Source organism: Kryptolebias marmoratus, linkage group LG22 (assembly GCF_001649575.2).
Source record: "Kryptolebias marmoratus isolate JLee-2015 linkage group LG22, ASM164957v2, whole genome shotgun sequence".
Taxonomy (NCBI): domain Eukaryota; kingdom Metazoa; phylum Chordata; class Actinopteri; order Cyprinodontiformes; family Rivulidae; genus Kryptolebias; species Kryptolebias marmoratus.
This window is the reverse complement of record NC_051451.1, coordinates 6,332,738-6,345,982: the sequence shown is the minus strand read 5'-3', so window position 1 is coordinate 6,345,982 and position 13,245 is coordinate 6,332,738. Positions and strand designations below refer to the sequence as shown.

Genomic DNA, 13,245 nt, shown 5'->3' with positions numbered 1-13,245 from the left:
AGTTAGTTATTTTAATTTTAAAATGTGAGTTGAAAGGATGTATAAGTGTATGTTACTTTGACAATAAGGAGCTAGTTTTCTTGAATGGATAATGTAACTTTGTGAGTTGTTTTAACTTAGGATATCAAGTTCAAACAACAAATAGTAATTAATTAGACAACTGAGTGGACTCACAAATGTGAGTTCTTACAGTATATAATTGTAAGTTTCCTTGACAAGAGTAATTAATTTATTGGAAGGAATAATGTTCTATGGTGAGTCATTTCAACTCATAGTATCAAGTTGAAACAATAAATTATCATCAATTGGACAGCTTTTATAACTTTCATTTAAAATTTGTAAAAAAGCTGCTTCTTAAGTTAAGTTCACTTATAATTTTAAGGCAGCAATTTAACTTAAATTTTTAAGTTAAACTCCCCTAATTATTTTTACAGTGTGGGAGATCGTTCCTTGTCTTGGCTGAATGAATTCTTCATCTGATTTTCTGAAAACTCTCCCAGTCCTTTAAAAAACCCAAAAATTCTCACAAATTGTCCTCAAAAACTGCAGATTTTGGTCTCTTCAAACAACCTCCCAGCCTTGCCAGGAAAATGCATTTCTGATGTTGCCCAGACCCCCCCATGGTTGGTTTCTTCGCGCCTTTGGTGCTTCAGTCAGCTACCTGCATTTTCTAAATAGCCTCCTACTTCAAACTTTTGAACCCCCGTAGTAGTCAAGTTACATGATAGCCACAGTTCAGTTCCACTTCCCCTTCCAGACTCTAAGTCTGAAACAAGCCCAATGGGGCTAGAACAGTACCTGGAGAGCAAACTTCTGAAATGCTACTGTGTCACCACATCTGATTTCAGGGTCATCTAGGACACTTGTTCAAGTTCAAGTAGATTTTATTGGCATTTCAGCCATATACAGTGTGTACAGCACACAGTGAAACAAAACATTGTTCATCCTGGACCAAGGTGCTAACAGATGGCACAAAAAAACAAGGCAATTGGCAACACTATACAACATAAATTACCATGTGTGTCTTTCCCCATAGCAGCTCACCTTGACCCTATCACAAATGTTTATCACCTGCAGCTGAAATGCAAAGGCAGGTAATAGTGTTTTAGACCACTTGTGTGTGTGTGTGTGTGTGTGTTCACATGTCTGTCTGTTACAAAAATATGTCATGAACCACTGGACAAATTTTAATTAAACGTACAGAACATGCCTCTACAACTTATTAACTTTTGGAGTCAACTTACTTCAAGATGGCCACCACAACCAACTGACCTTAAAAACACAAAATGCCTATGACTCAGTCAGTTTTATAGATATTGAGCAAAAGCCTGATGTAGTAGTAGCTGAGAGTCATTCTCAACATACACTCCAAGAGTGACATCTCACAATATGACATAAGGTCACACATGACGCTGTTTTCAAGGTTTGTCCAAAAGAGCTACAACTCCATAATTTCCCATAATAAGATGATCCGAGTCTGAAACTGTGGCATGAAAGACAGCAGGCGATAGGGATTCCTTCAAGGTAAGCTAGGCTTTTAAATTTATGGTGGATTTCAGAGAAGGACCCCTCTGACTGGCTGAAAGTTAAGTTATTTAAGTGTCTAACCGGCTAACAAGTGAGCTCAAACTACGGTCTGCTTGTGTTATTAGTGTCATTCTGTTTATGACATTTCGCTCACATTTTTAGAGAGAATTATAAGAAAAATGCAGAAACTAGTCTTATCTTCTGCAGATATGAATTTGGTTAATTTCTGGTAAAAGCTACAAACAGCCACCTGTAGCACACCCTGCTCTAACTGATAGGCTTCATTACGCGGTAGATTCGGGTGTTTCCGTAAAAGTTATTGGTTCTGTTCGGAGACTCTCGGCTTTGTTTGGAGAAGCTTTCGGCTCTGTTCGGAGTCTCTCGGTTCTAGTCGGAGACTCTCGGGGGCCGGAGAAGCTTCACCATGGGAACGTAGGCACGAGTCGCAGGAACAAAATGAGGGAAAACTACAGAGAAAGCTTTGAAGCAGAATCGATAAATAGTTTGTTGTGGACCGACAGTCTCTGGAACACGTGGAGCCTTGGGTATCCGGTAACACCGGGTTACTCACCGGGAGAAAAGTTCTCCGGTTCTCTCCTCCGGTTCTCTCCTCTCCGGTAAAACTTCACGGTTCCTCCATAAATAAGCTCCCGCAGAACCAGACCGACACGCACCCAAGCTAACGGAACACCAGACCGACAACGACTGAGACCGAAGTAATCGACCACCTAAAACTAACACACGCAAAGCCGGAACTTCCGGTCCCCTTTCACAATAAGACACACGAAGACAAAAATCTGCAGTAAAATCAGACTGATTTTGGATTGAAATCACAGATCAGAGTGATCTCCACAATCAGCTCTGTAATACATACAATCCTGCTGAAAACAAATATTCAAACATCCCAAACATAAAGTCAGATCAGTCAGAAGAAATCAACTAAACCAGCTGGTTTTAAACGTAAAACCAAACACGGTAAAGAGCTTTAATAATAAATCCTAAATATTTCTTTGAAATCAGTCAGCTGAAAACTATTTCTCATTACAAATCTACACAATCACTTATATTTTATCATTAAAATTAGAAACATCTTTTCTCAAAATTTTGCAAAAACACTGGTCCATGCATTTATCAAGTCTTGGCTGGGCTATTGTATTTCCTTATTATCTGAGTGACCAAAAATCTCTTTTAAAAGTCTTCTGTTGATCCAAAATACTGCAGTCAGAGTTCTGATGAGAGTTAGGAGGAGAGATCACATTTCTCCCGTTTTTAGAAGATGGATGGACGTAAGGAAGATAACTGTGAGGTGAATAGATAACTAAAAAAGTGTTGAATCCTAAAGGTTCATTAAAGGTCTACACTCTGTAGTATATTTACTGTAGTAAAAAGAATTAGGATCAAATCAGTCTAAAACTGCTGTATGTTATTGTATTTCCAGTGAAAATGGACAAAGGAGATGGCCCTCAAGTCGATGTCTTCAGTTAGGACTTCCTTTTTCTGGTTTCTGGTGCAGAACGTTCTCCCAGGATTTGGCTTTAAACAGCATTAAATACTGAGAACTATAGTAAAAACCTTTGGTAATGGGAAAAATAACTCTGTAGACATCACAACACGTGTACAATACCTGTGCAGTGCTGTGCTAAAGTTTTAAACCATCTCTAGTTTCCTTTTCAAACTTTATTCTAATCTTAGTCTTGACTCCGAGCCACGACAGCATATTGAGCTGTCCCTTACAGAAAAACTTTTTTAAAACATGTTCAGTTGACATGTGACATACAGTATATGAAACACTGGTTTAGTTAACTTTCCCATGTGGGTTTGAAACAGAAAACATGAACTTCACGTGTGGAAAATCACCTCTGAAAACATGTTAAATTAACATGTGGACCACATATTTTGTTTTCTGATGTGTTTTGTACATGAAACAGGATCTTGTGATCACATGAGGAAAACATGGTAAATTTATGTGTTTCTGTAAATGTGTGTACTGAAAAATGTGAAATGTAGCGAAATAAAGAAAGGAAGAAGAGTTAGTCCTAAAAATCCATCTACAGCATATAAACAGTATCAAAGTTGTACCTTTAAGAAAAAGGAGAAAGAAATCCAATAGACCTGACAAAGAGCTGAGAGATGCTCCATCCTTCGGTCCATAATCTACTGGGGGCCAACTTGGAAATCAATTTGCTGGTCCTGAAATACTGTTTTATAATAAACTGTGATGTCTTTGGGATTTTTTAAATAAAATTCAACCAAAAAAAATGGAACAAATTGTGGGTGACTCAAGACTTCTGAACAGTATTGTAAAAATAACATAACATAACATAACATAACATAACATAACATAACATAACATAACATAACATAACATAACATAACATAACATAACATAACATAACATAACATAACATAACATAACATAACATAACATAACATAACATAACATAACATAACATAACATAACATAACATAACATACTGGGTTGAGCAAGTTATGTTGATTAGTGGTAATTGTACTTGTCAAAAAGGACTAACTCTAAATTTTCTAAATGTTTCTGCTGTGTGTCGGCAGGAAATCATAGAAAGAATCCTGCAGGAAGAATATAACGGACTCTTTCACCAAATAATGGATCTAGTAGAGTTCATGTTGGAACATAAACTTCAGGAGGAAATAATGAGTTTTCTAGATTCATTTTTTGTTTTTACTACAAGGTAATGCTGCTGATGCAGGGAACATCGCTGAGATCCAAGAGAATCAACCTGTGGAGCAACCAGAACATCCTGAGGCCATAGTCCCAGAACCTCAGGTCCAAAGAATCCTGCCAAGGGCAGAGAAGGATGAAGATGATGAAGAGTACTGGGCAGACGTCTCAGACAGTGACAGCAGCTCTGAAAAGGATATCCCAGAACCAGCTTTACTATCGAACCAACAGCCTGGGACATCCAGGAAAAGGAAGAGGGAGGAGGACGATTCAAGCAGGAAGAGATACAGAAAAACATAGAGCAGTGACTCAGAGGAAGAGTCAGCGTCTGCATCCTCCTCTACCTCGAAACACCTGAGATCAAGAAAAACAAGAGGAGATGAAGATAAGAAAGATGCCAGACCCTGAAAACGACTTGGATTTTAAGAAAGGTTTGCTCCCATTTCAGCCACACCCCTTTACCTGCAGGCCTACAATAAGCTTTTCCAACAACAGTTTCCTGTTCAGTTTTCTGAATGTGTTGCTCTGAAGTCTGTCATGTTTTCTGCTTGATAGGATCTGTGAGAGTTGCCCTCCTCTTCTTAGAAAGGCTCCAACCAACACCTCTCCTCTATCTTCATCCTCGTCCTCCATCAACTGAGGATCTCTTCATCCTCATCATTCATTAACCAAGCACCTCTCCTCTGCCCTCAGTGGCCACCACCTGAGCGCCTCTCTTCCGTCCTCAGTGGGCACCACCTGAGTGCCTCTCCTCCTTCCTTAATGGGCACCATTTAGGCGCCTTTCCTCCACCCTCAGTGGGCACCACCTAAGTGCCTTACCTCCGCCCTCAGTAGGCACAACTTAAGAAACTCTCCTCCACCCTCAATGGGCACAACCTGAGCACCTCTACTCCAGCCTCAGGGGTCATCAGCTGAGCTCTGGCTGCCCCTCAGAACTTTGAGCCCAGGCTGGTTGAAAACCAGACCAAACAAAAATAAATTTTGTGTTTTATTTTATTTGATGTTTTCGGTCAGTGTGGGGATTTGGGTTTTTGGGTTTCGGTTTATTGTTTTTGTTATTATCTTGTTTCTGTTTGAGTTATTGTTCAGTTTAGTTTTTCCTGTTCTTGTTTGCTGTTACTATTAACTTCTCCCCAGTCACTCTTTTGCCTTCTTGCCACGCCTATCTACACCTGCCTCAAGTCTTGATAACTGCTTCACCTGTGCCCACTTTCCAATCACCTCCTGTTTAAAAACCTGGTCATCTCTTTCACACTCCGCTGGATCATTGTTCTTGGTTCCCTGCTGTTTTGTCTTGCACCGTGTTTTTGCTCCACACTTTGTTTTCTCATGTGTGAACTTAGTTTCTTATTTTGCTGCCATGTCAGTCTTTTTGTTTTTGTTTATTTTATTTTAATAAATTAGTTTCTTAAAGACGAGTCTGCATTCTGGGTTTGTCTCTGTTTCCAAGATGCCTGACAGTCAGTTTATTTATTTCCTCTATCCAGATGTTTTGATTAGGTTCTTTGACTCTTAAAACCAGATGTTCAACTTATTTTGTCTTAAAGGCAACTAAGAATATTAGTTTTTTGTTTAAATGTTAAACATTAAAAGAAAGTGTATTTCAAGTCAAATTATTCTATTTTTTTTACTAACTAGTGTTAAATAACCACAAATATGGAAAACAGAAGTCTGGTGTGTAATAAAGAAAAAAAAGACTGTTTGGATAGAAGACAAACAAGGCTCCTGTGGATAAATTATATATTTTCTTCAACTCTCATCCAATGCTAACTATAACCCTCCAACATTGAAGCAAATATTGTCTTTAGGGTGGAAAATCTCCAATAATGGGATATAACCAGTTTCAAATGATTTACAAACCAGTTCAAAGGTTTAAAGTTAACTTTCTCTTTCAGTTGTAGCGTCATTTGTTGAAAACTACAAGTCTGTTGCTTTAGAGCTCTACCAGAGGTTTTTTTAGGTTGGATATCTAGCCTTTGATTGTTAGGTTTTGGACTGCCGAAGATTTATATATATATATATATATATATATATATATATATATATATATATATATATATATATATATATATATATATATATATATTTCCTGACTAATCTTCATGTTTATTTATCAAAATATGAAACACTCTAAGTTAATGGATGTCTGTTTTGACCACAGCAATGAGAGCAAGAACAAGTTTAAATATCAAAATCATATTGAATTGTGGTTTAGGGTTGTTTTCATACTTGCCAACATTTGGGAATGTCAATATGGGACAACATAGAGTGAACAATACAATATCTTTGTTTAGGTCTGTCTGCCCAAATATATACAGTTGTATATAAAAAGTTTTGCCAGACACAGCTTATCTATTCATCAGCTGATCATATCTTTAAAACATGCAAAAAACCCACTCCCAGAAATACACACAAACATCATAGATTCAACATGATTTTCCTGAATTCTGATCAATTAATTTGAATTAAACACATATCATAGTTGCTTAAGATCAGGGCTCTCAAGTTTTGATCTTTCGCTCCATCCTCTCAGCTGTTATATTGTAAATACTGATCAGTTAACAACTGTAACTTGTTATTTATTAGTATTAGTAGATTTAGATAACCTGAACATTTCCAAGCCTCCTATTGAAAAGCTTTCATCTTTCATGCCTGCATCTTTATGTTTCTGCCTCTTCAGTTTTCTGCCTCTCCATCTTTAGCTCTCTGTCATCAGATGACAACATGACTCACACGAAAACAATCGGGCTCCCGCACATGCTCGAGCGGGTGCGCCACATATAACTTTCTCTCCTCTCTGCTGTGAGATTGACAGCTGTCACTGTTTGGAAAAGTGGGCGGGGCTCACGGTACGCTGTAGAATGAGTGCTTTCTCACATTTAGCCGCCAAAGTCACTAGATTTGACGCTAGTCGCTTTAAAAAAATGCTAGAGGGATCTGAAAACTCGCTAAATATAGTGACAAAAGTGTCAAAAAGGCCGTGTGCGTGTGTTTTTTTTTTTGCGTGAGAAATACAAAGTGTGGCGTGTGAGGGGCAAATGCAGGACTTTTGGCTGTCCCACACAGGGTGATGCGGGACAAGGGACAGGGGGGACAGTCCCGCATTGGGCGGGACAGTCCCGCCCAATGCGGGACGGTTGGCAAGTATGGTTGTTTTATTTACAAAAAACTGTCCCTTTGGGAATCGTGTTTCTGCTTTTCTTTAGTATCCCAAGTCCCATATATATTATGTAGCTTTATATTATTCTTCCCTTCAGTTAATAAAATCAAAAACTATTCCTTGAAGGAATCCATGTCACTTTCATACCAGAAATTATGTTCTGGTTGTGGAAGTAAATACAAAGTCTCATCAGATGGACTGAACACTCCCCTCTGCAGCTCCCCTCTGCCTGTTGGTGATGAGGACCAGGTGGACTCAATCTCCTAACAATCATAGAGTACAGGTACTTTTGGTGTGACTGACCTGTCAGTCCTGTTTGAACCAATGTGGAGCAAGCTGGTAGCATGCAAATGCAGAACTGTGCAAAAGTCTTCTATAAACTGTGAAGGACAGCCGGTAAGCCTCATAATGCTGTTGCTCATTTACTGAATCTTATTGGAGCAGCACATGGACTCTGATTGATTGATTGTTGTATTTAATAGTTTTGGGTTTATTTAAGTTAATCTAGTAAGAAAGAAAAAAATACACTTGGTGTTTATTGGTTAAAGTAGAAAGTTAAAAAAGAATTAGACTAAAATATATATATATAAAAAGAAGAAAAAAATGTGTTGATAAATATGCTAATTTATTTAATGATGTTGAATTTTACTATTAAATATTTGCTATTTATTATACTTTTGGAGTAACTAGTTTAAAGGCATGGAAATTTGTTTATTTCACAATGTATTTATCTTGTTTATTTCACAATGTAATAGATGTGTTTCTATTTCTTTTGAGGTTTTTCACCTATGTGGCTATGGGGACCACCATATAAAAATAAAGATGGATCGACTAAATTACATGTGTCTAAATTTAAAACACAATGACTGTAAGGACATACCACAGTTATGTATATATTTTTTTAGTTTTGTGTTGCTAAACGGCCCACTTTTTCTCTAGCTTGGGCTCGTAGCTTGAATTACAAGTAAAAATGCTTTTTTTCAGTTCATTCCTACGGTGGCCAACAGGTGCAAATGTGCAGCAAATGGCGAAACAACCCGCAAACACATGTTTGATGCAACAGAAAAACGCTGCAAACAAATAAAATGCTGCAAATAGTAAAAACAACAACAAACTCGCTCCAGAAAACAGATGTGCTCCAGACCACTAGGGGGAGTCGAACAAATAACAGATCATATTGGACTAGACCCTCAGTAAAAAGAGGAAGTCAAGATGTAACGCGGAATTTTCCAAAAGAAAGTTGGAGGAAGAAAGAAAAGGTACGTTATGAACAGAATCGGTGACAAAGCGCAACTTTGGCAGAGTCCAACTCTCACCGCAAACGAGTCCAACTTACTGCCGGCAATGCGGACCAAGGTCTGACATCGGTCATATAGGGACCTAACAGCTCATATCAAAGGGCTCGGTACCCCATACTCCTGGAGTACACCTCACAGGATTCCCCAAGGTACATGGTCAAACGCCATCTCCAAGTCTACAAAACACATGTTGGGCGAACTCCCATGCACCCTCAAGGACCCTGCTGAGGATATAGAGCTGGTCCAGTGTTCCACGACCAGGATGAAAACCACACTGCTCTTCCTGAATCCGAGGTTAGACTATCCATGAGGGTATCCACTCACTCGTTGGATACCCTAAACAATCAATTTTTCATCCAGGAATTCCAGCGCGTTTTTGACCACCCTTTACAGCGAGAGGAAGCTGCCAAACACCTGCTCTCGCTTCGTCAAGGACGCAGATTGGTTGCGGAGCACTCGGTGGATTTCCGAATTACTGCGGTGGAAGAAGGATGGGATGAATTAGTGCTGAAAGGTATTTTTACAAATTCCCTGTCTGAACTCATTAAGGATCAGTTAGTGTCCTGTGATGAGCCAAGTAGTCTCGACAAGTTAATATCCCTGTCAATTCGAATCGATAACAGGTTAAGAGAACGACAAAGAGAACGAGACTCCATTACCCACAATGCCTTGACTTCCTGTTCCCATACTGAGAGTAATCCCTCCCCTTACCAACTTCCTCCTTTGGCAGAGATCGAACCCATGCAGGTTGGCCAGACTCGGCTTACACCTGAAGAAATACAGACGTTTTCTGGCTAAGGAGTGCATTTACTGTGGTAACAAAGGACATTTTGTCACTAAGTGTCCGATTCGGGGAAACAGACCTGCCCGCCGGTAACCGGGGAAGGCTTGTCGGGCTCAGTTAATTTTTCCCACGCTTCTTTACTCTCTCTCCCTGCTAACATTATTTCCGGACAGACATCGCTGCCCATTGCCGTCCTGGTGGATTCTTGAGCAGAGCTCAATCTAATTTCACAAGATCTGGTGGACCAACTCAACATCCCCACAATCCCTCTGGAGTCGGCTCGCTCAGTGGTGGGTCTCACGGGACAGACCATCTCCCAAATTGAACGCAAGGTTCCCGATCTTCAAGTGCTGGTTTCCGGTAATCATCATGAAGTGGGCTTGTTCTGCCTCACCTCAGTTAATTTTTGGTTATCCATGGTTACGAGCCCATAACCCCGTATTAAACTGGACTGAAAGACGGGTGGAGTCCTGGAGTAATTTTTCCAGCACTGCTTAAGATCGGCCAGCGCTCCTGTGGGGTCTCAGATTAACAATCAGACCGAGGAAATAGACCTCAGTGGGGTACCTCAGACCTATCATGATTTGGCCCCCGTTTTCAGTAAACAGAAAGCTCTCTCGCTTCCACCTCATAGGCCGTATGATTGTGCCATCGAGCTACTGCCTGGTTCACCCTTCCCTTCCAGCCACCTGTACCACCTATCTGGCCCAGAAAGGGAGGCCATGAGGGTCTACATAGAAGACTCGTTAGCATCAGGCATAATTCGACCTTCCACTTCGCCTCTGGGTGCCGGGTTCTTCTTTGTTGAGAGGAAGGATAAGACTCCCCGACCATGTATTGATGCAAAAAACCAAATCACTATCAAAAATAAGTATCCTCTCCCCTTGATTGACTCGATTCATGAAAGACTCCATTCTGCTACTGTTTTCTCTAAACTAGACTTGCGAAATGCCTACCATCTGGTTAGGATTAGGGAGGGGGACGAATGAAAGACGGCATTTAAGACTCCTTTGGGGCATTTTGAGTACCTGGTTATGCCTTTTGGGCTTACTAATACCCAGGCCGTCTTCCAAGCCCTGATCAATGATGCTTTGCGAGATTTCTTAAATGAGTTTGTTTTTGTGTATCTCGATGACATCTTGATTTTTTCGCATAATCTGGAATCTCACAAGTCTCATGTATAACAGAGACTGTATGAGAACAAACTACTCGTAAAAGCAGAGAAGTGCGATTTCCATTGTTCCCTCTGTTTCCTTTTTAGGATTCATTTTTGAGAAAGGCTGTTTCTGTTCCGACCTGGAGAAGGTCCGTGCAGTTACTGAATGGCCCAAACCCTCATGTCCTTAAGAGCTCCAATGCTTCCTAGGTTTCGCCAACTTCTATAGGCGGTTCATTAAGGACTATAGTCGTGTGGCTTTTCCTCTAATCCAACTCACCTCCACTCTCCACACCTTCTTGTGGACACTGGAGGCAGACTCGGCTTTTGGTAAGCTTAAGGCTCTTTTTTCTTCAGCACCCATTCTCTGTTACCCTGACCCATTGAAACAGTTCATCGTGGAGGTGAACGCATCAGATACTGGGGTTGGGGCAGTTTTATCTCAACGCTCTTCTACTGACAATAAAGTCCATCCCTGCTCTTTTTTTTCTCGATGGCTATCGCTGTCAGAACAAAATTATGATGTAAGAAATCGGGAACTGGAACATCCAGGAACAAAAAACCTGACGCTCTCTCCAGACAGTTTTCTTCCTCCGAGACCACCAAGACTGACGTCAACGTACTTCCTTCCACCTGTTTTCTCTGCTCACTCACCTGGGACATTGAAAACACTACCACCCTTGCACAACAGACTGAACCAGATCCTGGAACTGGTCCATCGGGCAAGAAGTTCATCCCCAAAACCATTATTGGCAAAGTTCTGTATTGGGTTCACAATCACCGGTTCAGACATTTTTGGTGGCCTACCATTTCTTCGGACATTAAGGAATTTGTCTCAGCACGTCCAGTTTGTGCTAGGAACAAAGCCCTTCATCAACCCCCGGCCAGACTGCTACAACCTCTACCTGTTCCCGCTCGACCCTGGTCTCACATATCACTGGACTTCATCACTGGACTGCCCGTATCCGAAGGTAACACTGTCATAGTTAACATTGTGGATTGTGTCTACAAAGCCGTTCATTTCATTCCACTAGTAAAGTTACCTACCGCCTTCGAAACAGCTCAGATCCTGGTGACCCATGTTTTCCGTCTCCATGGGATCCCTTTAGATAGTGTGTCCAATCGCGGACCTCAATTTGTCTCTCAAGTTTGGAAGGCTTTCTGTAATGCACTTGGAGCAAAGGTCAGTCTAACTTCAGGATACCAGCCACAGTCTATAAAAATGAGAGGTGCAACCAAGAGCTAGAGTCAGCTCTGCACTGCGTTATTAATAACAACCCGTCCTCTTAGTGTGAGCACCTACCTTGGATCGAGTATGCGCATAATGGTCACACCTCTTCTGCTACGGGTTTCTCACCTTTTGAGGCCTCTCTAGGGTATAACCCCCCTCTGTTTCCCAGTCAGGAAACTGAGATTTTGGTTCCCTCAGTGCAAGCTCATTTCCGCCGCTGCCATCGAGTTTGGAGACAAACCAGGACTGCACTCTTAAGAACTGCGCAGCAAAACAAGAGGTTTGCTGATCACCACCGGGCCTTTGCTCCCAAGTATCAGGTGGGCCAGCAGATATGGTTGTCCACTCGGGACATCAATATAAAAGACACTCCCAGAAAACTAGCACCCAGGTATATAGGTCCTTACAACATTGAAGGTATTATTATTTCCTCTGCTGTAAGACTTAGTTTACCAGCATCCATGAAGGTCCATCCTGTTTTTCACACATCACAAGTTAAACCTGTGTCAGAGAGCTCTTACTAACCACTAACTAACCACTTACCGCCTGGACCCCCAGAAGTAAAGATATCCCGAGTCATTTACCTGAGCCAGTCTGCTTTCCTGCATCTGGATCGTAGAACCTTGCTACCCACTGCAACTGGCTGGAATCGGATACCTGAAGCACCTTCACCTGTAAATACGTTCCACCTTGTCACCTCCCACACTGGAAACTTACCTTCTCACTATCCTGGTTCCAGTCGTTCCTGTAATTTAGTCACTGTAAATAAAATCACTGTTATCTGAGTCTTCTGGGTTTGTCCGTCACTGAGCTGCTCCACTACTTTGACAATTTACCTAAGATCCTGACAGGTACGGGATACTTAATTTCTTTTCAAATACGCAGTCTTTTACAATATTATAGAATAGCAGCAGTAATTGTGCTGTTATTTTATAATTTTTGTTCGACTCCCCCTAGTAGTCTGGAGCACTTCCGTTTTGTGGAGTGAGTTAGCTGTTTTTACTACTTGCAGCATTTTTTGTTTGCGGTATTTTGTTTTTTGTTCGCAGCATTTTTCTGGTTTGCAGCGTTTTCCTGTTGCATTTATTTTTTGTGTTTGCGTGTTTTGGAGTTTGCATCATACATGTGTTTGCAGCTCGTTTCGCTATTTGCTGCGCGTTTGCACCTGTCAGCCACAGTACATTCCACTATAGTCGACTTTTTAATGATTGTTAATTTCATCCTAAACACAGCTGGCCATGTTTAGAATTGTGTTTTTTTTCTCAAATTTTATGTACGAAATGTTGATAAATGTAGAAAAATTGAATGTGTTAGCCTTTTTTAAATTTAGTGTTTACCTATGCTTCTTTTTTTTCTGTCTCTCTGTCTCCTGAACTGTGCCCCCCCCCC

At 40.7% G+C, this 13,245-nt stretch overlaps 1 protein-coding gene across 6 annotated transcripts in view; it reads right to left on the bottom strand.

Annotated features, from left to right (window-relative positions):
* The window catches only part of ninl (ninein-like), a 113,949-nt gene extending 111,683 nt beyond the window's left edge, over positions 1-2,266 (bottom strand). For all 6 annotated transcript variants that reach the window (XM_037973548.1, XM_037973553.1, XM_037973551.1 and 3 more), the window contains exon 1: positions 2,099-2,266. The gene's annotated coding sequence lies outside the window, so the exon portion shown is untranslated. The remainder of the gene's footprint in view (positions 1-2,098) is intronic.
* Between the last annotated feature and the right edge of the window lie 10,979 nt (positions 2,267-13,245).